Genomic DNA, 20,259 nt, shown 5'->3' with positions numbered 1-20,259 from the left:
AGAGATATGAGCTCTTCATTCCATAGATAGGCCATCAACATCCTATGAAAGGTGCTAGAACCACCCATATGAGAATGAATATGCACCATTGATCTTGGGTGACTTGTGGGATGAGAGACATGAGCTATTCATTCTAGAGATGGGCCATCAACGTCCTATAGAAGGAGCTAGAACCATTATATCTCACTTCCTAGACTATTTTCCCATCAATTAATTCAAATAAGAAATAAATACATGATAATATTATCCTTTCTTATTTTATGCGTAAGCCTTCTCATATGTACCAAAACTTCATTCAAAATTTCCTCAAGGCTTAAGCTTTCTTAAAACAACACAAACTTATCTGTCAAACTTTAGAGTTTTATCTCACAAAATAGAAACTATCCTAGGTGGGGCCTAATTGGCCCCACCTAATTTGCTATGGTGGGCCCAAAAGTCCTATTGGGCCTCGCATGATAATTACTTTTTATTTTTAGAAAAACATAAAATCATTATTTGAATATTTATTATCAAATCTATATCTCTATTTTTATAAATCTGAATTTGATAAATAAAATATTTAGAGATTTAAAAAAATTCAACTAGCAATTCTGAAAATATTATATTATTAAAATAGACAAAATTAAATACTTTGATTAGAAAATGATCTATATGGTCTAGGGATCAATATGCACTATCACACTTCATCTCCTACTGTGGATTACGGACCACACATGTTTTATCAAACCGACCCAGCATTGCCCATGACCAGCAGTCCATGCAGGGGATCATTAGTAGGTTACCAGAGTCTAGACAATGGGTAGGAATCGCAGTCCCAGTATACGGATTTCAAGTCATTCTGGAGATAAAACCTAGGTTATCCTGACCTTATGCAATCTACTGCTCCATAGTGGACAAGTGGTATCTCTCGCACATGAGCACGCTTCACCTTGAAAGGTGGCTCGCTTTCCCAAAAACAGCTATCAATGCGCATACTATGCGATGGTACAAATAATAGGCTTTGGCCCTGTCTCTAAAGGCCTCTATCACACACAAGGGTTACACAATCCCTCGGCTCTCATTCGGACATACTCCAACCTCATTAAGGGCTAACCCACTAAACCCTCATCGGTTATATTTCTATGCCTAGATACCTTGGGTTTTCCCATTTAAACTGACCTAGCACATTAACCACATTAACAAAAGTTGTAGAATAAAAAATAAAAAAATAAAAAAGAATAAAAAAAGAAAGAAGAAGAAGAAAAATCTTTATTTATACAATAATCAAATCATCCCTCATACTTGAGGGCCCAATTTTTAATGTTTACTCAGTGTATTCTAATTTAACCCCCACAAAATACCAACAGTGTATTTATATTTCTTCTTACAATGAGAGGCTCAATATTTGTTAACCTGACCTTCTCTTAATAGTTCAGTACAAGCATTCGAGCATTTGCTATCATATTGGAACCTACTTTCAACAACTTCCTAGTTAACGTGAAGAACGTCAAATTTACAGCATAAAACATTTTCTTAAAACCTTTTTATCTTTTGATAGAGCACAAGAGTTAATCAAAGAATATGGCTTTGAATCTCTCTGTAACAATAAATTTTTGAGAATATATCATTTACACCTACGGAAAAAATACGTGGGTTAAAACTTGCGAATCCGGTTTTCCTGCTAATATATATAAAAGTGAATATTACATAAGATTTCTAGGCGAGCAAGGATGACTCAGGCGCAGACTGATAATTGTTTCGGCCAGTAAGCCCAGTCCGAGCCTAGCTTGTTGGTGGCAGGCACGCCTTAATTGGTAGTCCTAATCCTGACCATGGGGTTTATCACTTTCAAATAAATGGGATAGATTAACAATTTATATAATTTCAATTGTTCATTTAATTATGGTGTGAGATAGACTTAAGTGCTTCTATTATGGTTCAACTTAGGCAATGGAGTTGTGATGACTGATTATATTATACCACCAATATAAAAGCTAAAATAGTGACAAGGAAAAACCCCATTTTCCTGAGAGAAGGGGAAATAACACATACACACACCTATAAATACCCATTTTAGCAAATTAAAAGCAGATAGGGGAAGACTAAGAAAATGTAAGAAAGAAAACCCTAACTCACCTGCATTGTCATGGCCATGAAAAAACGAGAGGATCTCCTTACAAAATATCTTCACTGCACTCGTATAACGAAAAAAGATTCAGCACATGAATTTTCGAAAATAGTTATAAGAACACGCCCGTTACATAGAAAGTCCATGGATTGAAAGCGAATCCCCAATGTGCAGGCGCCCTTCAAAGAAGAAGCGGCGAGTGGCTAAATTAGCAGCCATGGAGGATGTTGGGGGGCACATCAGCAATTTGTGTTGAAACAAAAGTTATTTAAATCAAAAGAATCGGTTGAGGAAGTTAGGGCCACTTGCTTGAGAGGTAAACCCTAAATGCCTTTAGGGAAGATGTAGGGTTATTGTGTAGTTAAAAAAAAGGGTTTGAATAAAGAAAGCTCGAGTGAATAGAGAGAGAGAGAGATTGTGTGCCTTGAGTCTATAGATCATGTACATAATTTTTGTCCTTATCTCTAGAGGGAAAATATGGTTAAGCTGTCTCTCACGATAGCATACTCCAAATCCACTAAAAAACCAAAGGGATTGTGGGCCTTGACGCTATTTATCATTATTACAAGATTATTACCAGTTGTGACAATTCACTTGTACCCATTAGGTGTCAAATTAGATGGCTTGAATTTGGCATAAAGTTAAAAAAAAAAAAAATAGGCATGTAGAAAGTTAGAGTTAATTTTTTATTTTTTCTTTGAGGTAGGTCACAGGGCTCTAGAGATTACATCCCCAAATTTGGTGATCCAAAAGATTTTCTTGTATATTTTTTGCTCTAGAGAGTAGATGGACAATATATTTCCCCAGGTGTATGAAATATTTTGGCATAACAAATTTGACATCTCTAACCAACTTGAAGCTATATCTCAAGAAAGATAATCGCACCAAGAAAATTTTGCCATGTAATAAATTTGGAAAAATAATATAAAAAAGTAAATCCAAACTTACAACTCTCTACGGGCCATATCCCAAAACCACAACACACAAAATTCATGTGGTTTACCTTAATCTGCCTTGTGGGCTATACTTGGGGAGGATGTGATTTTATTAATATGGGATAAAAATATTAACAAAATGACAATCAAGATTTTTGGTGAACAAAAATTACTACTTCATCCAGAGAGAATATTTTTCAAATCCCTTAGTATAAAATTAGTTTTTCATTAAAAATAAAATTAATAGGGAGAAAATTCAAACAATTAAGAAGTTGCATAGGCTTATTTTGTTATTTATAAAAGTAATTTAATCCTAGTCCTATACGCATGTAAATCTTAATTATGATAATATAAGGAGATATCCCTACCAATCACTTATTGCTATAAAATATTCTTTAAATGGTTAAATTTTGAAATCCAAAAAAATCATTTGAAAAGTTAATTTTTATCTTTTACGTGCAAACAAAACTTATCTATTAGTAACTATGACGTTAATGTAAATTATTTTTCAAATACCTTAAATTTAAATAAAAACAAATTAAATTATTTCAAAAATTAAGTCATGACCTTTCATTTCAACCCCTACGATTAAATAAATGAAATGAAAAAAGAAAATCCCATGAGTGACTTAAATTACAAATCATTATTGCACTTATTATACAACGTAGAATTCTTGGTTTCTAGAATTCATAAATTACAAATCTAGTTTTGTTTTCTATTAGAAGTAGAATTATTTGTTTCTAGAATATAAATTCTACCCGGTGTTATAAATAGAGAGTTGCAGGCCATATTTGCGAACAACATAAATTGAAGTTTGCCATTTGCTTTGAGGTGTTCTCTTCTTGCTTCTTACTGATTATTTCGTTAAATGTGGCACATAAAACTTAGATGCTTTTGTGAAACACAGATAAATTCTTCACAAAAGAAGAAGCATTCTCAAAAAGGGGAAAAGAAGAAGAAGTCTAGTTTCAGTGGACTGAAAATTTTTAAAATCTTTCTATAAGTAAATTGTGCTTTTCTAGAAAGGGAAGCGAAGAAGAGAGAGGAGAAGACGAAAATATGGTTATATGGAGAAAGAGAATTCTTATTGGTCAGTGCTGTTGGATTTTTGAAGGGTACCGAAGATGGAGAAATCAATTCACAGTTTCTCCTACTTCTTCGACGTAGGCTTTGAAGACTTTTGCAGAGGGGGCCTCAGGGCTTTAATATAGGATTTGAGCTATCCATCAAAAACATTAAAGAGTAATTATTTTAGGGATTATGATTTTAAAAAAAAAACGTTTCATTGTAATAAAATGACACAATATGGATTGTTCCTTGCACCTTAGATCCGTTAATTTCTACTTTGTATCAAATCATTTGGTCTTCTTGTTTTTAACCTTTATTTCTTATCGCACTATTGACTAGCATTGTGCCAATTACAGTAGAATGACAATGGAACTAGGACTATATTTGAAGTGTGAAAGCAAGCAATTGCTTGTTTGCAAGCATAAAAAACAAGGAAATTCATAGCTACACATTAAACTTCATGAATTAACAATTAGTGGCTGTCTGGATCCATAGAAAGAGATTATTGGAAAAATCTATTTGGATTACAGTCCCCTACCCATTTTCGAAATAGTCAATTTTTTTAATGGGTTAGTGAGAATGGAGGTCATAACCTTTAACTAAGGCTCAAGAGGTACTGTACCTATGAGCCCAATCCTATTCTCAAAAGTAAAAAAAAAATGCAAGGCATCTTTGGTTTATCAAATATGAATTTAAAGTAAGAATTTTCAAATAATTGAATGTTCTTCGCTTTAAAATATGAATTTTCATGTTTCGAACGCATCTTCTCTCTAGAAATTTCCTCGTTTCGGGCCACACCATGATGCGGATCATATGTCAAAACGAGCGTATCATCGAGATCTAGCTCGTGTCTGAATTTGAGCTTATAAAATATTTTGACACCAAATTTTGGACGTCAAATCCTCTCTTAAACTCCCACTTTTAAAAAATATAAAAAAAATATTATCAATAAAATAAAATAACCAAAATACACCTGAAAGATTCATGGGGTATTTTGATCAATATATTTTATCGAAAAACTAATTTTAATATTTATTTTAGTTGTGCCCCAATGATAACATAACACATACCAAATACAATTTGTGTTAAAAAAATTTAAAATAAAATATTCTAAGGCATTAGATCTTAGATCAAATGGTGAGTGTCACTCTTGATCAAAATTGCCTGGTTGGATGGTAGGGGAAACAAATATCTTCTTTGTTGTAGGGGAAGTATAGATAGGGGAAATATAGAAACCATTCCCAGTAAGTAAAGGGAACGGGTAGACAATTTGGGTAGGTTTCCTACACTTCCCCTTATCCAACTATCCATTCTGAATGGAGGGCTACGATTGCTCCAACCACAATGTTATGCCTCTACATTATTTTATTTTTAGTTTTTTATATAAATTATATTGACACCAAATTTTGGGCATCCAATCCTCTATTAAACTCGTACTTGTTAAAAATATAAAAAAATATTATGAATAAAATAAAATAACCAAAATACCCCAAAAATATTCAAAGGGTGTTTTGGTCCTTATTTTAACATAAAATTATTTTTAATATTTTTTAGTAGGTGTACCCCAATGAGAATATGGTACATACCAAATTTCATAAACATAAAACCTGTATAAAAATAATTAAAAATTAAATGCTCTGTGCCATCGAGTCTAAGATCAAACGGCGAGTGACTCACTTGATCAAATTGGAAGGCTAGATGGTAGAGGAACCATAAATCTTCTATGTTATAGGAGAAGTAGAGAAACCTTTCCCAAACAATTTTAGCAAAGAAATCAATGCCTTTATGAACAAGCACTTAAAAAGGAAAATCAATGTTGTTTTAAGTAAAGGCTGACATGTCCCAATGCCTTAGAATACAATGTACAAAATTTGGCTATATTTTAATTGTATGTCAATGAGTAGGGTTGGCAATGGAACTGGACCTGACTAGGATCTAGATATTTGGACCCGGTGTGTCAGGATCAGGTCCAAACCTTGGACCCGAACACTATTCGGGTCCGGATCTAGGTCCAGGGACGATCAAGATTGTATCCAACTGCCAATTTCTAGTCTCACATTATATTTTTGGGTCCCAGTTTATGAAATATATTTAAATATATAGACGTTTTAATTTTTTGGTCGGGTCAGGTCTGGGTCTGGGACTGAGTCCCACATTACATTTTTGGGTTTGGGCCTAAGTCTGGTGACTTTGGGTGTTGCCGGACACAGACCAGACCCATTGCCACCCCTATCAATGAGACCACCAAATTTTGAGCATACAGACTGGATTTGTCATATAGGGGCAAATAGAGAAGGCATTAATAATGGATAAGGACAAGCTTGCCAAGATTAAAGAAAAGGAGAGAATAAATGCTAAAAATGAAGAGAGCATCTAATCCAAAGGTGGTTAGTGAATCATAGCTACCTACGGTTGGTCATTTGTTAGGTAAAGTAAACCAAGTTTCACTAATATAAATACAAAAGGGCATGTTTGTCCCATACCCAATCCCTATCAACTATCTCCCTCACATCTCAAGGCTTCTACAGTTTTAACCACATCCTGTTTTTTTTTTTTTTAGTAGTACTTTCTCATCCCCGTAGTTCCTTCTTTTTTGAATTAAAACAAATCCAGCCAAAGTCCAAAGGTTGTTGCTTGATTGACATAACTTTTCCCTGTATCCTACCAGTTTGATGTCCAGTAGTCTTTTGCTCAGTCAAGGGCGCATCATGTATAAATCAATATCAATAGAATATTTCTACTAAAAGCCCAAGTCATCCATAGGTTTTCCTTACTACTAAAAGACAACCCAGAGTATGGTTTTGGAGAGAAAATTATTGAACTAGTACTTGTTTTTTTAGGTGTCTCTAGTAAAAATAGTTTTTGATTAATTCGTTAACGAGAGAAGACTAGAATATTTTTCTTTTCTTCTATAGGCTGACGAGGATGAGATTGAAGATCCGAACATCAATTCTTCAAGCATGGAGAGTGTGATAGAATTTGTGATATTGGAATAGAGAAAGTCACACCCAAATAGTATGGAAATGAGAAAATCCCACCTAAATGGTGTGAAGATGTGTATATAATGGAGTGGTATGTTAAGAATCAGGCTTGGGATTGAGTGGTTAGCAGTTGACATAAGCAACGCTACCTTTCAAGTACTATTCGTACCACTGAACTAATAATGCAATAGGACCTCGAAAAATAAAATCCGATTTGCAACAAGCAAAGTGACCAATAAACAAGATTAGTGAAGTTTTGAGGATTGTTTCAAGCTAATTATTTTCAGGGGCAAATAATTATAATGTGCATTCACCACTCAGAGAGAAGTTGAAGTGAACCATCCTCCAAATGCAATGAGGACTATGCAACGTAAATAATTGTTCAAGCCAAACAATATATGTGACAAACTTATAAATATTACGTGGGTGACAATAAATTTACGTGTATGCGTGCATGCATCTATGGGCATGGTTTTATTTACATGCGAGTAAGTTCATCAATATTCTAGAAAACGTAATACTATATTATTCTAATAACATCGCTCTGTGTATGTGAAAGAAGAAAACAATGCATGTCTTAAATCAGTAGTGATATGATACGATTTAATTTTACTAAAGCTTGACAAAAAGAAGAAAATTTGGTAACCTATGTTATTGTAATAGGAAATACCCAGTTATGTTTTGAAAACAATTACAATGATGTGCACTTTTACAATGCCATAACTTCTTTTCCTCAACTTTTACCGGTGTCTCATTGTATCCAACATTTTTTTCTTGCCACACAATGAAAAAAAGAAAATTTTAAAAAAAAAGACCGATAATCATCAATCCATCTTCACCACAATCAAACGTGTAAAAATTCAAGAAATTAAATGATATATTTTCTTGAATAAAGGTGGAACCAGTCTTGGGCTTCACTGTTTAGTGGTTGACGATTGCATTACTACCATCCACAGTTCGAATACTACATCCGAGTTCGTATGCTGTCGGTAAACAACAGCCAAAATGAAGAAGAAAAATGATGATCAAGCTCAACGTTCTACAACAAACCCAATATTACAAAGGCATTTTCAAAGAACTTCACTTACATGTCTCTTCTTATAACAATGGTTTTCCTAGATACAGATCAATTAGAAAAAAATGTATTGCCAAAAATACATATGGTTTTACATTCTAGAAGTTATTTAGGTTTCAAGCTCATTCAGCTGGATCTATGGTTGTGGAAAGGGCCCTATAATGGATCCTATTGTAGAAGAATCAGAGATCGGTAGAGATCCTAGACTATGAAGTAGCTTCACATTTTATATTTTACTCTGATAATTATGCTTGAAGATTACCATTAAATAGTCATGGATATAGAAAGTATTGGCATATAGCCGTGATTATCAAAAACTATGGAGAATAAAGTTTTGATACTATTTTATTCCATTTTTAACCACTGGAACCGTATTTTCCCTAGCATGAAAATAATTCATAATTAACCATAGGAATTGTCCTTTGCCTATTTGACTACCTATTGGAATCTTAAGGTGCACATTGATTGCACTTTTATAGTTCTATTAAAAAAGCACAGTCTATAAGGACTACAATTTTCTCTCAGTCCAAGTATGCGCACGGCGATGAAGGGTCAAACAGAGGCCTAGCACCGTTTGAAGCATCGCCGCGCTTGTATAAGAGCTTAGCGCCGTCTGTGACCCTACGTCGTTTGTGAAATGAAGAAGAGAGAGAGAGAACCAGCATCGCATGAAAAGTCAGCACCGCGGGTGAAGATAAGGATGAGCATCACCACCTGTGGAAGAGGCCTAATGCCAGCTGTGAAGAGAGAGAAGGAAGAGCAATGCCGCGTGCAAAAAGGCATCGCCGCAAGTGAAAATTTGCTCATCACCTCGAGTGTAGCGCCATTTGGAGCATCGTCGTGTGTGAACTGGAGTATTGTCGTGCGTGTAAGTAGAGAAGAGGGAAAGTTGTGACTGCTGCCAGCGCCACACTTGTCTGTGCTATACGTGTGAAGCCACATCTATCAGAGCCGAACACAGCTACAGTGACCTTCACCTACCCTGAGTACTTAAGCCCTCTCCCCTCCCCTATTAACAACGGTTCCCCTCACTTTTCCCTTGCACTTTCTCTCTCTAAAACCAGTGGGAGTAACGCCTTGGAGAAGCCATTGCTAGGAGCTCGAGGTGGCCTGCGAGTGGGAGATTTGAAGACATGGTGAACACCAGGTAAGTGGGTTTAGTGTCGTGCATCATTTCACTTCATAAGATCTAAATTTAAGTTGCTATGAAAAGCAAGATTATAGAATGAGGTATATAAAAATAAAGGAATATAAAGGGAATGAGTGATTGAGCATTGAGTAATGAACTTGATAAATTTATAGAGTAGTTTTTTTGTAAAACTTGCTTAAATTGCTTGACATGAATACGGCTTTTGCTGGGTTTTGTTTTTGGCTTGTGAAATGGTGTGTATCATGTGGATAGCTTGTTAAATCGTGGGATAAGGGATTTTTCCAGCAACTGTGAGGGTCTTTTCCATGGGATTTTCAGCGACCAAACGACACCCATATATGTCCAAATAGGTCTTGAAGGAAAGATTTGTATGTCTATTTTAAGTTTGCCTCATTTACTATTTAAAATTTTATATGGCTCAAAAGATATGCCCCAAAATAATGGGGCATATCACTGCCCACAGTTGCAGTTAATTCCAGCAGTTGTGACCCTTTTTGTGCCGCACGTTGGCCTATCAAATGGTGTCCAAACACCTTCAAACTTCTACCTTTTAAAAGATCAGTGAATAAGCTTGAAGTTGCATGTTTTGATAATTTTTAGATTTCTCGTAAAATTCAAGTTACGCCCTGAAATGTGTGGATACGTCACTACCCACTGTTGCAGTAAAATTCTAGCAACTTTCAATCGTTTTGAGCTGAGTTTTTGACCTATTAGAATTTTTTTAAATTCCTTCAACTCACTGCCATTTTAAAGCCCTGGGTATGAACTTAATGTTGCATGTTTAAAGTTTTTCGAAAATCCCCCTAGATTGGGGAATTACCCCCTCGAGTAGAGGGGTATGTCACAGTTGCACCTCACAAAATTTGTGTTATGCTCGTTTTCTGCCACCTCTCGGAATTAATCCTTATGCTATTCAAGTAGCTATGTAACGTCTTTGATAAGTGATAAATGTGAGTAGTATGCGATGTTTTCATGCCAATTCCATAGTGTTATGTGGATGGTGCTATGCAAATATGTGTTATGTAATACATGGATAAGTGCAAAACTAATGTGATTATTCTATGATGAATGTTACATGATAAGTGTCGAATCACTATTGTTAACGTCTAAGCGTAAATGCCTTGTGATAGCTCTTGCAATGGATGCTCCATGTTATAATGTTTTCTGAATGCTGGATGTTTCTTAGTAAGACTTTGTTCTTGCATGATGAAACTTTGATTTATCTATTTTAATGTACTGATTTAGCATGAATGAAATTAAATGCTTGAGCATGATAAGAGGCCATAATAATGACCACTACGCAATGGGACAGCCATCGGTAGTGGGCCCTGTTCTATGGTAATACTGTGATACTGACCATTATTTCACTGGTACTGGTCGCTACATGATGGAGCATCCATCGGTAGTGGATACTGTTACTGGTACTGCTCGCTACATGATGGGGCACTCATCGGTAGTGAGGGTTGCTATATTGAGGAAAGTGACGCCGGTTTTGCTGAATGATAGGATGCAGTTAGGAGAAAGTGAAATGGGAGGGTCACACCCCTCGAGATTACTGAGATGAGACTAACAACTAACGCCTTGCAAGCTAAGTGCCTATCAAAAGCCCAATGCGTGCTGGGGACCGTGTGTGTGAGTACAAGGGCATTACGAAGTGGATTCACCCACTTATCATTGCCCTCCCTCCTGTGAGATGGTAGAGGTCCTAAGCAATGAGATTGGCTTAGCCTGATGGATAGGGCCTCTACTTTAGAAGTAGGTGAACTAAGGAGTGAGTGGGTAATATTTGGATAGTGATTGTGAATGTTGATGATTGTAATGATTGAATGATACCTGACATTTGGATATGATGTCGTAATTTATATATTGATCTGATTTCTAAGATACATGACTATTGCTTGATGACCTCTTATAATTGGAAGAATTGATTATGATATATGAATGGACTCATTAATGATGCATAACACCTAGATCTACTTACTGGACTTTCTAGCTCATCCCCCTGCATCTCCCCACTTTTAGATTGATAGCGTCAAGTCGAGGGCCAAAAGTTCGTGTGTTGCAGTTGGGAGCTGAAATCCTTCTGCTTAAAAGGAAGTCCAGATCTTGTATGTAATAGGGCAGTTAGCCCTGTATTTTGTTTATTTCGGAATGTATGTACTTTTGGGCTCTGGTGCCCCAGACTCAAGTGTAATATTTTTGGAAGAACTTTCTATAATGTTCTTTTAATGATGTATGGATTCTCCAAGTTTGAAATGTTCATTTGTACTTAGAATTATTGATTTAGTTATTTTCCATGGTTTGCTCCGTTTACAGCATTATTAAAGCATTGAGTTCACTCCGACCTGAGTGATGTACGCTACATAGAGATCATGAATCTGCACCCGGTCAACCTCCACCGAGTACGGAATGGGGTTCGAGGGCAGGGTTGTGACATATATGGTATCAGAGCCGTCAGGATAGGATTCTTGGCCTAGGGGGTTTTAGAAGAGTCCCTGGAATAGTTTTAGGATTGATTAGTGATTGGGTGCTCCTGTGCTATGTTGAAGATGCCGAGGGCTCGTGCCAACAATGCGAGCTTCCGCAATGAGAACACCGAGATGCTCGATGAGTTTTATAGAGCTCTAGGGGCAATGACCCAAATGATGAAAGAGTCAATGCCAGCTCAGTCTACCTCTACCTCGTAGCAGAATGTCAGTAGCCTGATAGAGAGGTTTAGAAGGCCGACGCCCCTAACCTTTTCGAGGCAAGGAGGAGTAGAAAAAGCTGAGAGGTAGAAGAAACAGATAGAAATGATCCTCGGATGAGCAGAAAGTCAGATTAGGAGCCTTCTTGTTGGAAGGAGAGGCAGAACATTGATGGGACTCAGTTATGAAATCCTGGAGGGAGTCAGGAACCGAAGCCACATGGGAAAGCTTCTTGGTAGTGTTTGATAAGAAATACTTCCCAGACTCCATCAGGGAGAGGAAAGAAGTAGTTTCCAGCAAGGGAGTGTGAGAGTTGAACAATATGCCTCTAAATTTGTGGAACTGTCTAGGTATGTGCCTCACATTATTAACACCGAGGCCCAAAAGGAAGCCAAATTTGAGAGGGGCCTTTGGACGGATATTAGAGGAAGAGTATTGTCGCTCAACCTGAAGGCTTATGCCTCATTAATAGACCTTGCCTTAAAGATTGAAAGGGACTGCGAGGACCATAGATCGAGGAAGGAATGAAAAATGAAGGTTGTGTCGCCGGGGAGGTTTTGAAAGAGGCCTCAACAATTTCTGAGGAGGGATATTAGAGGAAGGCCCTACTAGCTTAATCAGAGGGCCCAAAAGAATCACCCAGGTAATATGGAAAGTGATCGACGCCCGATATGCTCTCATTGTGGAAAAGACAACCACACTACCGCGAATGCTATAGGAAGCGAAACGTGTGCCTCATATGTGGCAAGCCCGGCCATTGAGCTAAGGATTGCCCTATGATAAAGACAAAGGACAGACCGGAGGCACAAGGACGAGTGTTTTCCTTCACCAAACAAGAAGCTAAGGCGTCCACCTCGGTGATCAGAAGTAAGCTCTCTATTTGTGTTGTTAAAGCTAGAGCCTTAATTAACCATTTCTCTCAGTCTTTTATTGCACCCAATTTTGCTTGTTATCTAAATGTTGAGCCTGCTTGTCTTGATTATACTCTAGGAGTATGCACTCCTATGAGGGATTCTATGGAAACTCATAGTGTATAGGCAGTGCGGAGTCACAATTGATGGGTGTTACCTGCCTGTGGACTTGATCGTTTTAGATATTCAAGATTTTGATGTTATTCTGGTCATGGATTGGTTGTATACACACCATGCACCAGTCAATTTCCTTGAAAAGACGGTGACCTTTAAACTCTCTGACCCAAATAAACTACACACTAAGGGCACTAGGGATACTCCACCTCTATACTTTATTTCTACTCTTCAGGCCTCTCGTGTCCTGGCTAAGAGATGTGAGGGATATCTAGCCTATGTAGTAGAGAATAGGGATATTCAGTCCCAGCTAGAAGGGATACCAGTAGTAAGAGTATATCCTGAGGGATGGATAGGGCTACAGAGTGGGGTTGTGTTGGTAGATTTGGTTATGCTCTCTTGTTTATGTGGATCTGTTGAAATCTGATATATTGCTTCTGTAGATGATATCTTACATCTTATATTGTTCCTGCTCTACCATGAAAAGCATCATCCTATAATTGTGATGTAATTGTGTTGCATGACTCCTGTTTTATGAGCATGGCTTAAAACCTTGATTTGTGATGTGTGATAATATTCCTAGGTAGGGAAGCATGATATTGTGATCTACTTACTGGGATTTCTGGCTCATTCTTTTACTTCCACCCTTGTAGATTAGTAGCTATAGGATGAAGATAGGCGGGCAGTGATCGTGTTTGGTGGACTGAAGGCCTACGCTAGACTAGAAGATCTCCTAGTTTTTGTAGGTGTCAGCTGGGCGTCGGCTGTACTGTGTTGTTTGTGAAGCTTTAAAATTTTGTTAATAGGATTTGGTGCCTTGGATGAATTGTAATATTCTGGATATTGTAGTTATGAATTTTGGAGAATGCATCTAGATATGAATGGTTTGAATTTATCTTGATTTTGTTGTTGTTTCTTGTGGGGGATTGTGCTTTTTCTTGTGGTTTCTTTGATTCCGCAATTAAGACTCGTGTTGATGCCACTCCCACTTGAGTGACGTATGTGACCTCCGGTCGCGATCCTGCACTCTGTCGCCCAACCGTTTAGGATGGTGGTAGGTCAAGGGGAGGGATCATGAACCCAAGGGCTGCTCACCGAAGGAATAAGATCCCCCAATCGCCTGTCGAGCAAGTATTCCTCAGGTCACTTCCCCCGTTGCCGACCATATAGGGCTTCATCCCCGGCACAATTATCCTTACTCCTTCACTTCACCAAGAGGAGAACCCTGGGCCATATTCTAGCTGGGGCACATCCAATGAGGGTGACAACATTAAAAGCACCCCCCAACAAACTAAGCAAGAAATAGATCAAAAAGTCCCCCTGCACACGTCCAATTCTGGTGATGACGTAAAAAGCTGCCCAAATCCGTCCGATGAGGGGAATGACCTTAAAGGTCCCTCAACTACTAACCCCTCTTCTTCCTCTTGTTCTTATTCTTTCCCTTCTATATCTCTTGCAGGTACAATCTTGAAATGTCCAGACTTAGAGGCTCTTGACAAAGAACTTAAAGGAATCAATTTAAGTAGGACGCACAGGAGAGCTGATAAAGACACTAGCCCAAGCAGCTGGATTCTTGACAGTCGATGAAGCCCTAGCGGCTCAAGCCAAGTCAACGCCATCTTCTTCTACAAAGAATCGCAGGAAGTCCAAGCCAAAGAAATCGCAGTGGCCTCTTGAGCCTGATTTTGAGCAAAGGCTGAGAGAATCAAAAGGGCAGACCTTCTATCCTCAAAAATCTTGCCACATGGTACAAGTTTATGAAGCATCAACGAGCATAGGGTAAACACTACGGATACCCATGCAAAGACCGAGTTATTCTTGTGAGGGTGCCTCTGGCCCCACAAATGCATAATCTCAACCTCCCTGTAACTTTAAAATCAAACTCCTGTAACTTGATATGTTTTCCATGTTTGAGGTTGACCCTTTTGTTTCTCTATTCGAGAAAAGTGCAAAAATCATGTCTTACACTGGAGCTCTATTGGAAGTAGAGATGTCAACATCATGAGTCTCTCCATTTGAGGTTAACGAGAAGACCTTTGAAGTCAATGATGAGGAGTTGCAGGAGGCCTCAGAAGAATGGGAAGAAGTTGGCCAAGCCACGGTTGATGAACTAGAGGAGATAAATTTAGGGGATGAAACCAACCCCAGACCCACTTTCTTCTTGGAAAATATGTCGCCAAAGGAGAAAGATAATTTTATTTCCTTCTTGCGAGAAAACTAAGATGTCTTTGCCTAGCATTACCATGAGATACCTGATTTAGATCCTCAAGTCGCAGTCCACCATCTTCGCATCGACCCATCTTTCAAGTCTACCAAGCACAAATCAAAAAGGTTCAAGCCTGATCTCGAAATGCAGATAGATGCTGAAGTGACTAAGCTCAGGCAAGCAGGCTTCATTCGTGAGGTCAAGTACCCAAAATTCTTAGCAAACATTGTACCAGTCAAGAAGAAAAATGGCCAAATCAGGGTCTGCATTGACCTTCCTGACCTGAATGCCGCTTGCTCATTGACTCCACGGCTCATGGTCAGATCTTGTCCTTCATAGATGGATACTCTGGGAACAATCAAATACAAATGGCACCAGAAGATGAGGACGCAACTGCTTTGTTGACTCCGAAAGTGATCTTCTGCTACACAATGATGCCTTGCGAATTGAAGAATGTCGGTGCCACGTATCAGAGAGCGATGACGCCCATCTTTCAGGATATGATGCACAAGGAGGTCGAATGTTATGTCGATGACTTGGTGGTGAAATCTGAAAAGAAAGAAGCTCACATGGGAGACCTTGGGAAGGTGGTCGAAAGATTATGCCTTCATCAGCTCAAGATGAACCGGTTGAAATGCGCTTTTCGTGTGCGCTAAGGAAAATTCTTGGGGTTCATTGTCAGACACCGAGGGCTATAAGTTGATCCAGTCAAGATCAAGGTTATCTAGGAAATGCCGCCACCAACTACATTGCGAGAGCTACGGTCCCTTTAAGGGCTGCTGGCTTATATCCGTAGGTTCATCTCGAACCTCTCAAGTCGATGTACACCCTTAACGCACCTGTTAAAGAAGGATACTCCATTCATCTGGGATGAAGCATGCCAAGCAGCACTTGATGACATCAAGCGATATTTACTCAATCCTCTAGTGCTCTCTACACCGGTGCTGGGAAAACCCCTCATCCTGTATGTGGCAACTCTGGACGAGTCACTCGGGGCACTATTGGTGCAAAACAATGACGAGGGGAAAGAAACTGTCTATATTATCTCAGCCGCAGAATGCAAGGGGCTAAGAAGAATTACCCCATATCGAGAAAATGTGCCTAGCTCTAATCTTTGAGATACAAAAGCTTCGCCATTACTTGCTCTGCCATGAAGTAAAGCTTATATCGAAAGCAGACCCTATAAAGTTTCTCATGACACACCCGTGCTTGTCGGGACGCATTGCTAAGTGGGCATTTTTGCTGATGGAATTCAACATCACATATGTACCACAAACGGCTGTCAAGGGTCAAGCCCTAGCTGATTTTTTAGCGACACATCTTTTACTAACAGAATCTCCTTTATCAAGTGACCTCCTTGATGAAGAAGTATTATGTGCAGATCTTGCTCATGCTTGAGAGATGTACTTCAACAGAGGTTTTTAATCTGATCGAGGAGGTGCCAGAGTGGTATTCATGACTCCGAAAGGAGGGATGCGTCCTTTATCCTTTTCACTCACCGAAGCCAGTTCCCATAACAAGGCAGAATATCAGGCCCTTATAATTGGATTGGAGATATCCTTTGATTTAGACTTGGAAATGGTTAATGCCTTCGATGACTCTGAGTTGGTTATTCGACAGCTTAAGGGGGTCTATGAGGTGAGAAAAGACACCCTCAAGCCTTGAGGATGTTTGTTTAAGTCACATCCCCAGGAGGTTGAATTTGCAAGTTGATGCACTCACAAAGCTTGGAGCTACCATTAAACTGTCCTGACCAGGGCCCACTCCCGTTTGGGTGGTAGAGTGGAGACATATTGAACTGAGAATCGAAGTGGACGCAGATGATGTAAGGACACCAATTCTTTTGGACTAATGATGCTCATGATAATAGAGATAAGTGAAGGAAACACACGCTCGACACAAACGAAGAAGGCATACTGCCGCGAGTGTAAGGGGTAACGTCGTGCACGAACAGAAGGAAGCATCGTGCATTAAAGAGAGGAAACGTCATGCGCATAAGAGAATCGTTGCGAGGGTAGCGTCGTCTAGAGCATCACCACGAGTGTAGCACCATCTAGAGCATCGCCGCGGGTGTAGGGCCGTTTGGGGCATCGCCGCGAGTATAGCATTGTCTGGAGCATCACCGTGAGGGTAGTTCCATCTGGAGCATCACCACAAGGGTAGCACCGCATGGAGCATAGCCATCAGGGTAGCACTGTCTGGAGCTTCACCGTGAGTGTAGTGCTGTCTGGAGCATCGTCGTAAGGTAGCGCAGTATGAAGCATCGTCGCAAGCGTAGCGCCATCTGGAGCATCACCATGGGTGTAGCGCCGTTAAGAGCATCGCCACGAGCGTAGCACCATCTAGAGCTTCGCCACACATGAAGCAAGCATAGTGCCATGAGTGAAAAGCGATGAGGTGACTGCTACCGTATGTTGGAAGATATTTTACATCATCATGGGGCTCCCGCTCAATAAAGCCTAGCAAACAATGGAAATCTCGGCAATCTCAAAATAGCCCCAGAACAAGCCAAGATCTTCATGAGAACTCTCAAAAGTATCCTACCAAGTTTTGTCGCATTCTGACATGTCTAATGCAGTTCAGACTGAGAAACAGTTCTGGCAAAATCACCTCTTGCACCCTGAAACGGACCCTATAACTAGAGCTACATTTTCGGTGCCTCAATTTATTGTGGGACCACAACCATTGAATCCGACAGGGTTGAAAACCCGTAGGGTCAAATTTTAGCTTGAACGGACACTCCAAAAAGAAGTTATAGGCAAAACAGTGAAAGAGGAGGAGTCACACGCTATTCTCGTGTGGCCAACCTGCAACTCTACACCATTGAATGGGCATCAAGAACAGTGAATTTTGATGCTCATATCTCATTCGTCTAAGGTCGGATCTACCCCAAATTTTGTGAGCGTATTCCTCTCATCTAGACGAGCGTTTCGATATGTGGCACGCCCCGTGTTGACACTCGAGTTGAAGAAAAGCTAGAGAGAAGTTGCTGATCCGTGAAGAAAGTGCAGAAAATTCAACAGCGTCGTGTCTCGGTCGAGTGGAAAAATCACGTTGCTCGCTATTTCGATCGGTGAGAGACCAATTCCATCACATGCGTAAGGTCTCGAGCTATCTCTGACCCGAACCTCGTACCTGATGAATGGTCGGATTCCGCACACGTAGCCAACGAAGTGACTGCAAATTCCATCGCCGAAATTCTAGATTCCAGCCAAAACTCCAAAGTTGCAAAATCTTTATCCGGGCACGGAATCGAGCCGCGTTTATTGCCCCACAGTCATGATGGCATGCTTTGTGTACTCCAATAAAGAAATCACAAAAAAAATCAAGGAACGAGCACGAATAGATCGAAAGTTTCAATACTCATTTAAATTTCAAGTCGCACGATCATACCCTAAAAACACGGTCCATGGCTCAAAGTTGGTATCAAATCGATCGTCATTCCAAGCCCTACAAGAAAGCAATCATCTTTCGATCAACTGAGCATCAGAACGATCCCAGATCATCTATGCAAGATCACACAAGTTCTAAGACAACATAGGGACTGTTCTGGACTTCCACGTATTGTTAAGAAGGGGCAAATATGTCATTTTTCACCTTATTTTCTAATTTCTTTTAAATAATTTTAATCTTAATTTTTAGAAATTAGGGTTACTTTTGATCATCCACCCATGTTTGGGGCAAATTCTATATATACGTACCATCATTGTATGCATAAAAGAAAGAACACAAAATCAATCCCTTATAAAAGAGAGAGTTTTTACTTAATACAATTTATCTTTCTTACCATTGTTGGTCACGTTTGGAGAGAGAGAGAGCAAGGTGATAGAAACTTTTAATCGGTACTCCTAGGCTTGAGGTAGATTTTCTCTCTCTTCCTTTTCTTTTCTTCTCTCTCTTCTTCTTCTTCTTCCTCTTCTCCGTCTGAGTTCCTCGTAGAGGCCACGTGCAGTAGTGGCAGTGTCCTGCATGCCTCTTCCGTGGTCTCACAGGTCACGCATGGTGATGGCAGTGCTATGTGCGAGTCTTCTTCCCCTTCTGTTTATCTGTCTCTCTCTCCTAGTGAGGCCTGTAGACGGTGCTGCTCATCTTCGTCCGCAGTGGTAGCTTCGACGTCCCAATGAAGAGCCCAGATGGTGAAACGCATTGCCGCCCACATGGGTCATCCCCTGTTGTGGGCCTATCACAGACGGTGATACCTATCACCGCCTGTTAGAGGCCTTGGCAACACCTATCACCATCCACGAGCTTCCTTCGTGTGCTTGGTGACCATCGTCGTCCGCGAGTTGCTTCCACGCGTTCTGTGCTCATCGCCATTCTTCTTCCATCCCACACCTGTCGCCGTGCGCCTCATGAGAACTATCGCCGTGCTTTTGGCAAATGGTTATCGTCACGCACTCCTTGAGTGGATATCGCCCCCAACGCAGGGGAGCGTTACCTTCTTATGATTCCAACAACAATGTCTAACGCCGTCCATAGTCCTCTACGCACACTCTAGCCATGAGCAGTAGTGTCTAATGTCGTTCCAGGGCCATGACACTGCTACCTCATGGTCATGGGTGGCAACGCCTAGCGGTGTCGGGGCCCTATCCCCTCCACCATCTCGCTCTCTTTCTTTCTGCACTCCTTCCTTCTCTTCACTCTTTCCTCTCCTCACTTGATTGAGGGTAGACTTTGCCTAGCATTGCCATATCGGTCTCAGTTCAGATTAGTAATGACACCATGCTGGTCTATAGGACCATGCTCGTCTTGCTAACACTCCGAGTTGGTAGCTTTCCAACCGTCGTGCTAGTCACACCCCTTTGTCAATTTTTCTTCTCCTTTCTCTCTTTATTGAAGCCTTCCATTTCATCACTCCCTCATATGAGTATGAGATGCTCTAAGACAAGGGCTCTTCGACCCACTTGTCTCGGCAATTACCTATAAAAGTGTTGTGTAGAAAACAAGAGGATTGTAAGTCAAGGGATGCGATTTCAAACCAGCTAAAGCAGCTGAGGGGCTTTCTTCATGATCTAAGAGGAGGCC

At 39.8% G+C, this 20,259-nt stretch overlaps 1 long non-coding RNA gene across 2 annotated transcripts in view; it reads right to left on the bottom strand.

Annotated features, from left to right (window-relative positions):
- Window positions 1-2,559, bottom strand: part of LOC110006760 (uncharacterized) — a 54,125-nt gene extending 51,566 nt beyond the window's left edge. The window contains exon 1 of one of the 2 annotated variants that reach the window (XR_016041804.1): window positions 2,116-2,559. This is a non-coding gene — a long non-coding RNA (uncharacterized LOC110006760). The remainder of the gene's footprint in view (window positions 1-2,115) is intronic. The other variant, XR_002280026.2, reaches the window with a different exon arrangement.
- Window positions 2,560-20,259: the final 17,700 nt, after the last annotated feature.

Source organism: Amborella trichopoda, chromosome 9 (genome assembly GCF_054954075.1).
Source record: "Amborella trichopoda isolate Santa Cruz 75 chromosome 9, AtrichopodaSantaCruz75HAP2 v2.0, whole genome shotgun sequence".
Lineage (NCBI taxonomy): Eukaryota > Viridiplantae > Streptophyta > Magnoliopsida > Amborellales > Amborellaceae > Amborella > Amborella trichopoda.
Note: the sequence above shows the minus strand (reverse complement) of the source record. Positions and strands in the feature narration are given on the sequence as shown.